The 12,575-nt window shown below is 38.0% G+C and overlaps 1 protein-coding gene across 2 annotated transcripts in view; it reads right to left on the bottom strand.

Moving 5' to 3' along the window:
* Window positions 1-12,575, bottom strand: part of CDH8 (cadherin 8) — a 354,528-nt gene that overhangs the window by 62,203 nt on the left and 279,750 nt on the right. The window lies entirely within an intron of this gene.

Genomic DNA, 12,575 nt, shown 5'->3' on the forward strand with positions numbered 1-12,575 from the left:
GAGACTGTAATGATGATACCTAATATGTTATGTCTGTTTGAATAATTAAACCCCATTTAACTTTGTCAATTTCATTAAAGTAAAAAAAAATGGATCACTTCTTTTTAAGAAAGGGACATCATTGCCTTGTAACATATCACCTAAACAGTCCTGAGTGCCACAATTTCAGAACATTATTAGCAGCTGTGGAGATAAGCATTTTGTCAAGCACATGCTATATAAGAAGTGCATTAAGTTTTATAAGGTATAAATGAAATAACCTCTCTATTCTATTTCTCCGTTTTGAAAAGGGAACAGACCTTACTTTGTAGGTGGTTTACTTTTGGTAAGGACTTAATGAAATGTCTTTTTTTCATTGTACTTAGCTTGAGTAATGACACAACAAAAAAATAGCACACAATATAACTCATGGTTAAGACAGAAGCCATCTCGATAGAAGTCATAATTTCATCCTTTGCTCATTGTAGAGCCTTGACAGAGTTACTAAACTCTGAAATTACAAACAAGAGTCCCTTTCTGATAGAGTTGCTTTGATTACTGATGAATATTCATGTCAGTTTTCTGAATAGAGTGTCCGGGTCATGGTAAATGCGCAATGAGTGTTAGAATGTTAGTCATTATCATTACTATTTGTTTTGTCTTTTGGGTTACTATTGTTTATTTAATGGCATAGGACCTTGAGAAGTGTAACAACTTTGATGTTACCCAATGAGGTCTCCGACCTCATCAGATTCGATAGAAATGCCACCATATCTGCTATATATAAACATCTGGCACACTTGCTTTGACATTTAAGTGCAGAGCGATTCCCTGGGATTCCAGTTTTATAGAAACGAAAGAATGAATACCAGGGGAGAAGCTGAGAAACATAGATAACTCTTTTGTGGACCGCCTTCACGGACAAATACTTAACCGAAGAATGTGATAAGAGCCTTCTTTTAGGCAGTGATAAGGGAGAGAGGGGGAAGAAGTTCCTTGTGAGCATCCCCTTTGCCATTTTCCCAAATCTGCTTCGAAATGACTTCCATTCCCAGGTGCACCTGTTGAAGAAGTAACCCCGAAGGTGTGCGAGCCCATTTGAAGAATTAAGGCAGATAAAAAATGTCCTGATATTCTACGGTGGAAATTATTCATAACTAAATGCATTCTTATGGTATATTTAGTGGTAAGAGCGCCTAGATGGAATAACTTTCTTAATATTTCTAAGTCATCAGCATGTGAAAGACTAGACATGCTGGTCGGTCCATCTATACAAGTTATTTGATTAATTAAGCCATGACTACCAGAACAACAACAACAAAAAAACACACAATACTTTAGCTTACCTGAAGTAAAGAAGTATAATGGTCTTTTATATCACCTCTCAGAAGTTTGGTGTAAATATTACACCTTCAATGAAACATGAGTTTTTTTTCCCACCATTTAAGCAAGCCAGTAACTCTGCTAGACATGCCACTTTTTAAGCCTACTCAACCATAACGTCTCTGGGTGGGTCTTAAAAATCTGCATTTTATATGGTCTTCTAGGTGATTGTGCTGCGTGCTTGGGTCTGAGAACAGTTTTGAGCCCAGGGAGGATATTGGTGTTCAGTGCTCCCACATTATTATTCATTAGAGCATTTGTATTGTCAGCCTCACTCACATCACGCTCAGTGCAGAATGTGTTGAGGAAAAAGTGATGAAATGGTAGATCTTTTAAATCAACTTCCAAATATCCTGTGAACTGGTAACAGGGAAGACTTTGGTTTAAACCACTTCTGACACTTCATTTTATTTTAATGCCGATGGCCACTGTCTGGTCATTTTATCTCAAAAAATAGATGCCTGGTAGATCACTTGAAGGACTTTATGCTATTAAAATGCATTAAGGTACCCATATCAAAAAGGCTGAAATTTTCACTGATGTAATAGCATCTGAATATACTTCGCTTAATCAATAGAAGAAAAAGAAGAGTAGATTCACTGAAGGAAGTACCCCTCCACCCAAGATTTCACAGGCACACTCACTAGACAGCAAGTGGAAGCCACGCACATTTCCCACCGTGAACTGCGGTGACGGCACTTAATTTTTAAGTAATTGGACAAGTATTTCATGAAAATGGCAAAAGAAAAAAAAAGGGTCTTGAGTGTTCACAGGATATCAGGAGAACTTATAAAGCATGAAGTTAAAATACTTTCCTTTGTACTGATAAAGTTAGAATACAATAGATAAATCAAATGTTTAATAATTTATCATGGAATCATTTAAGGAGAAGCTGAAAGCTAATCTATATCTCTATCAAAAAAACAAAGCATAAGTGGATGTTGGAATAAGAAAATGAATTTCAGGGCCATGCTTGGATTTCTATGGAAGCAGACTGTTCTGTTTCTTTTTCTGAGACTACTGATTTAAAATAAACTTTCTAAGGCGTGGAACAAAGAGCAATGGCAATTATTGGGTCAGAGCATACATCTGACTCTGTTTTTAAAAGAACTATTCATTGTTTATCAACAACACCAACACTGTTAGCTACTTATTAGCATAAGTTATTAAACTTTATTTTAAACTATTTTATATTAATTCAAAATATTTAATAGCAGTAGGCCATCACTGTCACAAGTAACTTTTTAAAAGGCTAGTAGCCAGCAAACAAATACATTTCTGATGATCTGATCTGTTAACAAGCATGAAACTATCATGGGATCTATTAAAATATGCCCTGTGTGTTCCTGTCTATGTTATTGATTGATTTGTTCCTAGGCAATGAGTTGGGGGTCTGGTTTGTTTTTTCCTCTCTCACTGCTATTACAACAGTGTCTGGCACATGGTTGTCATTTAATAAGTATTGTCTAAATGAATAAATGGGTGGATGGCTAAATAAATTATATTAGGCATATGTTAGCACTATCACTAATTTTGAGATTGGTATGAAGAGACTTAGAACCCTAGTGCATCAAAGACATTACATATAACATCCGACCTTAGATATGTTTGATAACAAATGCCCTGCATCTTCCTGGCCTGATATGGGAGGCTGCCTTAAAATCTAGTTGCCATCCATACCTTCTGTCCATGTATGTAGGTTAAATCGGGGCTCAGACAGTCAAGGTTTTGGAGAGCGCTTAAAGATGAACTTGATCATTTTGGCTGCTCAAGTAATTTGCTTTATGGGTATAAAGGTTCCCTTCTGATTCTAATGGCACAGCAAATGGAAACTTAAAGATCATAGTTCTTCGTGACTGTGGGAAAGATGAGAGAGGACCGTTCTGTTGTGCCTATCAAAATGTCTCCCAAGGTTTCTGGAATATACGTCTGTTCTCCGGGAACTCTCGGCAACAAGAACAAGATGATATCAGCCACCACAGCACACGGTCACCTGCTTGGGTAAAACCTAATTTACTCTCTTAGAAAACCCTTCCGTAGTGATGCAAGTTGGAAGGTGGTGGAAGGGGGTGGACGAGAGGAAAGGAAGTCAAGGCAGTGCAGGAAGGACAGTGGTGATTTGGGGTTTTCTATTCTTTACTCTGCCTATCAGTGCCGGCTCATTTCTGATTGTGAAAAGCAGCTCTCCTGACACACTCACTTCTGTTCCTTAGAGTGCTGGTTTCCAACCCAGGAAAGGAAAGCATGGTCCATGGATGAGCATCGTATGGTTCAAACATTCAACTTGAAAGTAAGATTGAAACAGAGACGGAAAGGATGGTCACGGGCAGGGAGGGCGTGGGGCCGGGTGAAGAGGGGAGGGGAATAGAGTCAACAACACCGTGATAAGTTTACACAGTGACAGATGATGACTAGAATCAGTGGGGTGATCCCATTGTGAGGTATATAAAAATGTCCAATCACTATATTTTACACCTGAAATGAATATAACCAAGATTGTATACCAATTACAGATAAATTTTAAAAACAATGTAAAATTGTATGAAATTATTTATCTATGCACATATATGAGGGGAAAATCATAGTTTTCAACAATGGTGTCCAAAACTGAAGGAAATAAACAAAAAATCGGTTAAGAACCATCCTCTAAAAGAAGGGTCTGGAAAATGCAAATGATGCATACAAGAGAAACCAGGTTATAACATGGATGAAAATCTGAAAAAGAAAATATGGGAGTGGGAGAAATTATGCTAAAATCCATACACTAACCTAATTACTCTCAATGATTTCAAAACTGTATTATAGTTCAAATATAAGCACCCTTCATATCCATTTACTAGATGGTTCCTGGATTTTTTTTTTATAATTTGCATGGGGATCTAGTCTCTACCAAAATTTTAATTTTTCTATCCAAAGTGTTTTCCCATGTCATTTCTTTATTTGTGTGTGTGTCAACACATCCTCATCTCTAAGAAGGATTCCATGGCTCTCTAGAGCATGCTCCTCAGAGGTCTGACCTGGAGGAAATATAACAGGAGAATAAATGGAGAGTAGGTTATATGGGTCTCTTTTTAAACAGCGAAGTCCTCGGTCCTCTGGGACTGACATCTGGGGCCTGTGCATCGTAGTGCTTCCAATATTTTCCTTAACATCAGTCTCTTCCACTTCCCTTTCCTTCACCAAAACGACTATATTTCCCCATGTATAAGATGCACCTTTTTCCGAAAAATTTGGGGTCAAAGAACGGTGGTGCGTCTTATACAGTGGTTGTAGATATTTTTTTTTACTTCTCTTTCCCACTTTTTCGCGTGGATGAGGAGTTGTGTGAATTTTATAATGAATAAAACTTGAGTTCAATAACTTTATGTAAAACTTTTTTTTTTCTCAAATTTTGGGCCCCAAAATGAAGGTGCGTCTTATACATGGGAGCGTCTTATACCTGGGGAAATATGGTCAGTTGAAGTGAAATGATAAACAGAAAGGGCTCCTGAAAAATGATTTGTTTTTTAAACAAAGTTTAAATTTTCCAGTTCCGCCTGACTCTTACTTTACTGGATTCAGCATTTTAAAGTATATTTTGTACTCCTCTGAAATAGTCAATATTTTTTTCTAAATCACTGTCACTTGCTCTGCAAACCTCATTTTTTAATAAAATACACAGTTTTTAACACCAGTTTGACATCTCAGCTCTCTTTGCACTCTTGTTTCTTCTCCCCACTCTACTGTGTTACTTCACAGGACTATTTCCTGACCCTCCTTAACATCATAAATGTGACGTCCTAGACAGAAAGTATATCCTATTGTTTATTCTCCTGGAGCAAGATTTTTCCAACTGAGTTCCATTTACCACTAGTTCTATAGTTTTCTCTGAAGGAACTTTGAAAGATTTTTATAATCAACTCTGTTTAGAAAATGCCAAATACCATACAGTCCTTTGGTGTTTCATATGTATTTAAAAACACAAGGGAATCTCATCACAGTTAAACAAAACAACAGAATTATTTCACTTTAATATAGTGTTTCCCAAAATTATTAGATCAAACACACATACACACACACACACACACACACACACACACCACACTACACCACCACCACCACCACCACACACCACCACACCATATATTGGCATGCTGTACCTTTCAAGTGTTTCTCAGGCACTCGGTTTAAGCAACATTATTCCCTAAAACTCCACCTGAGTCCTGAAGTCCTGGAAGACTTCGCAAAGATTTGGCAAAGACCTTGGTAATGTGTTGTGTCTAGACAACTTAGTGGTTACAGCACTGTTTCTTTTTGCTTCTCTGTCCTTCCAATAACATGTCAGCTCCTCATGGTACCGGATCTTACCCAATTGATATCACTATCACCATGCTATCAATAGATAGATGATAAGTATAGGTAGGTAGGTAGGTAGGTAGATAGATAGATAGATATAATACTCACAAAGGAATATGGGGAGAAATAAAGTAAAATCTCTTCCTTTACCCTTGACAAATAAAACACTTGTATATATTTTAAAAGAAATACTTTGGAAAAAAATATTTTACAGAAGAAGTGTTATTCCAAGATAAGGAACTAGATTGTCCCGTTATGTTAACCCATTTAGGAATTATTCATAACATTTTACTTCAAATCAAAGCTCCTAAAGATATAACAGTAACAATAAAAACAACAGATATAGGCCCTGGCCAGTTGGCTCTGTGGTAAAGCATCAGCCAGGCATGTGGAAGTCCTTGGTTCAATTCTCAGCCAGGGCACACAGAAGAAGCACCCATCTGCTTCTCTACCCCTCCCCCTCTCCTTCCTCTCTGTCTCTCTCTTCCCCTCCTGCAGTCAAGACTCCACTGGAGCAAAGTTGGCCTGGGCGCTGAGGATGGCCTCTATGGCTTCCACCTCATGTGCTAGAAGGGCTCCAGTTGCAACGGAGCAACGGCCCAGATGGGCCGAGCATCTCCCCCTGGTTGGCGTGCTGGGTGGATCCCAGTCAGGTGCTTGCAGGAGTTTGTCTGTCTGCCTCCCCACTTTTCACTTTAGAAAAATACAAAACAAAGACACAACACAGAAACAACAGATACAATACTAATAAAGTATATTTTCCTTTTAGACTATGAAACTAGTTAAAATAGATACCACTACTACTAATTATTTATTGTGCACCTAAAATGTGAGCTATCCCGAAAATATGAGAATTTAAACTAACAGAGATTGAGGCCCCATGTCAAGAGACCAGTAAATGGTACAGCTCACACTTGAATAGTTCTAGCTTCAAACTGTTCACAATATTTTTAAACTTCGGCTTTTCCTTCCGTCCAGGTTGTGCTCTAAAAGTCATACTTCCACTAATGGCCCCCCTGAAATATGTTTTGTTACACATGATTTCCCCAAATATTGTTTTATGCATTCCACTAATTTACCATCGCCTTACTCCTGCCAAAATGAAATGAAAATAGTACTTTATGCATTTTGTGGAGGCCATCAATTTCATCCGCATTAGAACCAATCCTGTCTCCCTTTTGCGTATGCAGAGAGATCCTGAAAGATGCCTGCTGGCAGGAAAGTTAAAATTAATGCTCCTATAGTTACAATTTCATGAAGGCTATAAAATGCCATAATTGCATTTCATTGTTTTGCATTTATTAAAGATCGACAAAAACTGAAGAATAAATAAGTGATGGAGCCAACATTCATGGCTGGTGTTTAGCAAGAGATAATCATCTTAACTTTTCTTATTAAGCTCTATTTCTTTTCCCTTTAAGATTTTGTGGAATGCTTTTGAATGAATGGCATTATTGGTCACAGGAACTGATTTCTGTTTTCTTTTGAAAACACTCTCTCTTGATCAGAATCTCGTTCTCATTAGTATTTTTTCTAAGATGTGTGTCACACGGGCAAGTAGAATGTCAGAGTCCACCTTCCTTGGGAAAAACGGGGAGATTCTACCAAGTGCAGGGAGACTCAGGAACCGTCAAGAACAGACTTTGAAACCCATCTTTGCCTCTTTTCATGGCCTTAGGTAAGAGCCTTGCTGTTCTGCAGCCTCAGTTCTCATATCTACTATATGGAATTGCCACACCAAACCTTCAGATCAGTGACGACGACCCATTAGATATTTGTATATATTCTTTCATTCATGCAGCTTTTGCAATCACTCTCCTCCATCCACACCGCCACAAGCTCAGACCAGACTAACATTCACCTTTTGCACATACAGCCTGCTTAGGGTGCTTTCTGCTTAATTGCACAAGGATGCGTGGGTGGGTGTACATTTTTTTCACACATAAACGTCTTCTTGTCCAATTTCATTCTGGCTTATGACACTTATGCTCGGCCGCGATGTCTTCAAGTCCTCAAACAAACCAAGGTCTTTGTCCCTTCAGGGTCTTTACACAAGTTTGTCTTGTGGACTCAAGGGTCCGGCTCGACTCCTGGCACAGGCTTAGCCCCTTTTTATTATTTTCTGGTTTCAGCTTAACTGATACTCACTTACAAAGGAACTCCCTCTCACAACACTATATAAACTAGATCTTTGCTTTTTCTTCGTTTCCTCTAGACTACGTTGCATTTTTCAACCCAGTTTTCAACATTTTAAACATATTATTTGTTTTATTTTTATTCTAATCTCTCCTCCATATTAAATTCCATTAGAGCAGTGGTTCTCAACCTGTGGGTCACGACCCCGGCGGGGGTCGAACGACCAAAACACAGGTTGAGAACCGCTGCATTAGAGAGAACACTCTTTTGTCCTTCTCATAATGTTTCCCCAGGTCCATATTACAATATTTAGCATCTTGGAAATGCATGGTAAGTAAATATCACTCAATAAATAAATAAATGATAAATATATATATATATATTTCTCTTTCTTTTTTTACTTGAAGAGGTTAGTTTGTGCACTGCATGTATAGGAATAGAATAGGTGTTTACATGGTAATATCTGTGAAACTAATTACTAAAATATTTGCCACTGTTGAATGAAATGAATTACAATGATGATTTTAAAACTCTGAGTATTCATTACATGTCAAGCATTGGCTAGATACATCTCTAGAAATATAGGCTATTATCTTCTTTGGGGGTGGGTACCTGTGATATTCCTTTGATAAACTATATATACTGCAGTATTGATCAGAGAAAGAGGAGTTTAAAAGAGGCAAACCAAAGCATTTTTAACCCAGACATAATTAATTTGATTCCAAATAGTACATCTCAACTTTTATAGATGGTCATGAAGCTTAAATTATCTGCCATTAAACTTATTTATAGTAACAGAGGAAGCTCCCTCTGACAAGAAAAATAAAAAGAGCTGAAGCAGTCTCTTGTCTAACTAATTCTCAAACAATGAATATTCTCTGAGACTAAAAACAAGAGCTTGACTCACTCCTACAAATACACCATTTCCAGTTCAGTCCCTGTGTCAATGCACCATCTGGAACAAGTTCCCTATGTATGGTAAGCAAGAGGCTGGTGTCTAAATAAGATCCTAGAAAGACCACATTAAGGAGAGAAGATGTCAAACAGAATTATGGGAGCCTCTGGCCCACACTGCTCACAAAAGTTTGCAGTTTCTTTTCCATGGTTGGTTCCAGGTGTGGTGTTATCAGGCATAATATAGAAAAATGATGGTTTCTCCACATCTGTTGCTGGTTCCTCCACCAGTTCAGCTGGATTATCATTTTCTTTAGACAGAATTAGGATTATTCCAAGCTGATTCCATTTCAATACTTGATAGATGTTTTCTGTCCTTTGAGGTACTATCTTAAGAGGTCTTTTCATTGAGATAGCTCCATTTCTTTTATCCCTTCAGTATTCTTTCTGCCAAGAGGATTCAAGATATTTTCTTGCAATTCTATCACTTCCAATTTTATTATGTGTTTGCTGGAGGGAAAACTCTGGGAGGAGAAAAGACTGATGTGGATGGCATCGTTTGCCTCTAAACGTCCAGGACCACGCCAAGTCCTGGTATATAGTGTTCAATTATTATTTACTGACTGACAAAAGTCTGTCACTCTATTAGACACAGGAACTATCACTCATATATTTTGCTTTCTACCTTTGAAGTTCTCAGTCCATACTCTCACTCCTGCCTTGGCCATTAGAGATTTCAAATTAAGTGGAGAGCATTTTTTTATACTTCCTGTTAGCTGAGGACCAAGTAATCTGTAGACGACTCTATCATACTATCATTGAATCAGAGACTAAAGATATACAGCATCTTCTATCTTCTGACTTTCGTAAATTCCTATAACCATTGGAATTTTTTGAAAATAGATGTCACTGATAGTCAGAAAATGCCATATTGACATTTAAGTTAAGTAATGGAAGGAATACTTAAAGAGGATTCTAACCAGAAGGAATTCACGTTGATGCTGTACAATATGGAATGTGAACTGTTTCTCTGTATCATGAGTGTTCTTAAAGGGACAAATTCAAGAGAAAGTCGTCTTTCCATTCAGAATCATGAGAGGGTGGTAGGGGCTGCTACGATTTGCAATTCTATTTTCAACGTGAACACCTGCCAATTTTAGCAGATATAACATGAACTGGAAATCTATACTTAGAGAAGAAGAAACTGGTTTCCTTCCTTCCTTCCTTCCTTCCTCCCTCCCTCCCTCCCTCCCTTCCTTCCTTCCTTCCTTCCTTCCTTCCTTCCTTCCTTCCTTCCTTCCTTCCTTCCTTCCCTTCCTTCCCTTCCTTCCCTTCCTTCCCTTCCTTCCCTTCCTTCCCTTCCTTCCCTTCCTTCCCTTCCTTTCCTTCCTTTCCTTCCTTTCCTTCCTTTCCTTCCATCCATCGTGGGAAAGAGTCAAGCACAATAAAATTATCTAATGTACATACTGACATTGGTTTCAATTTTGTGAGATGTACTTTTTGAGGCTCTTGGTCCAGAAGTTTTTAGACTGGGGATCCTTAATGGCTTGCCCTTGATTATTGCTAATAACCTCCAGCGGTGCTATCTCCCAGGAAGCTGACCCCTTCTGAATTTAGCCTCAAATCCACACCTTCCAGGCAAACCAGATTCCAAAGTCCCCTGTACTCCTCACTCTGAGGCTATGGTAAAGCAGACATCAATTGTTGAAAAATACTGAGTGACTATGAACCTGGTGCTCACTCAGTTTTTGACATTTTTCATGAGTGTGTGAGCATTTGAGAATGAACATTCTAATTTCAAAGCATCTCAGTGGTCTGTAGGGTGTCAGGTGATTAAAATGTTTTCTATGTTGACTGACGTAAGTGAACACTAGCGTAAGTAACAAAGATAACAAAGTAACAAAAATAATTTTTGGATAACATTAAATATAAAAATGAGATACTCAAGCCATTAAAAGTGACCTGGGGGTGACATAATGAATCCAATATGAGTGGTGACTAACAAAAAGAAGTCAGGGAATTCAGAAGTTGAATAACTAACTGCATGTGTATGAACCAGGCAGTCATATGTCTAAAAATTATGCTGAACAGCCAAAGAGCTCATCTCTTCACATCAGAATGAACCCTTAGCAAACCTGCACACACAAATTCATTTGAGGAAAAACTAGTGCAGTACACACACACACAACATAAACTTTTCTCACAAGAGTCACTTTGATTTGCAAAAGTCAGAGAACAAAGAATCAACTTGTCTTTTTTATTTTGATCTTGCATAGGAAAGGTGATGGAACAATGTGATTTTTTTTTTCTCCTGAAGATGAGAACTGCTGAGGAATCATTAAAATCTTGGAAAGAGTTAAAATCCATCAGGTAAAACTCCAGGTTCCTGGACTTCCAAAGGCATGCATGTCAATATCACAAGTGAAGCCAATGTTGAATTTTTGAAATGTCAATGTCATTGACTCTAAACTTGCGCAATGAGTTGTGCATGAACAATGGAGTTTTACTTAAATGCTAATGCACTTGACAGATTCTGCGTGATTGAAAGCGGCTGGTTTACAGGCCTGTGATTGGCTACCTTACCCCAGCAACAATCTGGATCACACCAACACATCCTTGAAACTGACCTGCATTCAGTTTGTATATTTTGATCAAACTCTTGCCAATTCAATCCACCGCTGTAGCTAAATGATATGTACTACTGTATATATACTCATAGGGCATGCATTGCATATGCAGGGTGGGGCAAAAGTAGGCTGGCTGTTGTGAGAACACGAAACAGTTTATTCTTATAGAATTATTCATTACTTATTGAATTATTTTCTGTATGAACAACGAGAAACCTACATTGGCGTCACCCTGTATAAATACACACACTCCATTTTTGAAGGATCACAGATAAAAATGCTCACACATGTGCAAGAGGGTAATTTCTCATGATGAAATTAAGAAACATTTGAACTAATGTTAGAATATCACTAAGAAAAGAGTCTCTCGCTGGGAAAGGTCCAGGTTTTGATGATAACCACACTTATGATGTCTAGGTATTTGAAATGAATCAGCATATTATTACAATGTTAGCTCTGCTCTGTGTGTGTGTGTGTGTGTGTGTGTGTGTGTGTGTGTTACATTGGTAGGTGGAAACCATGTCAATGCCTCAGGTATTCCTATCTGCGTATCCAGGGGGGAACGTCCACTGTTTTACAAGATGGTGGCACATCGATCTTTCGCAATGAAGCATATAGGCACAGTGCTATTCCTCTCTTTTGATGGAAGAAAATCTGACTCTTGTCAGGTAAACTGCTTGGCAAATAGTACGTTTAATTCCTAACACCCACGTGAGGCACAAGAATAGTTGGATTAACAACTCCAGTGTCATGCTGTCAGCTGCTGTTTATTTAAATTAAAATGTCACCATCCAGAAATAAATTAGGAAGTTGAAAAATGATAAATTTCTTAAACATACAGTACTTTGGCACCTTGTTCAAATAAAGCTATTACATTTGTGTTTTTTAGAACTTTACATTGACTATTTCCATTTTGACATTCAGAGAATAGCAGGTTTCATTTTTGTCTTGTTCTTGCTTATAACTAACTCTCTTCTTCCAGCCCTTTCTTCCTCCCTCCCTCCCTTCCTTCTTTCTTTTCTTTCCTCCCTCCCTCTCTCTCTCCCTTCATTGCTTCTATTTATGCTATATGAAACAGGTAAAAAAAATTCCATCAATACACAATAACCAAATGCTATATAGTTGCACATCTAACACATGTTCATCTTACATTTAGCTAAATTATCTAGTTTTTTTTTACAGGTTTCAGAATTCACTTCCTACAACTGGTGGTCCTGGGTT

Source organism: Saccopteryx leptura, chromosome 9 (genome assembly GCF_036850995.1).
Source record: "Saccopteryx leptura isolate mSacLep1 chromosome 9, mSacLep1_pri_phased_curated, whole genome shotgun sequence".
Lineage (NCBI taxonomy): Eukaryota > Metazoa > Chordata > Mammalia > Chiroptera > Emballonuridae > Saccopteryx > Saccopteryx leptura.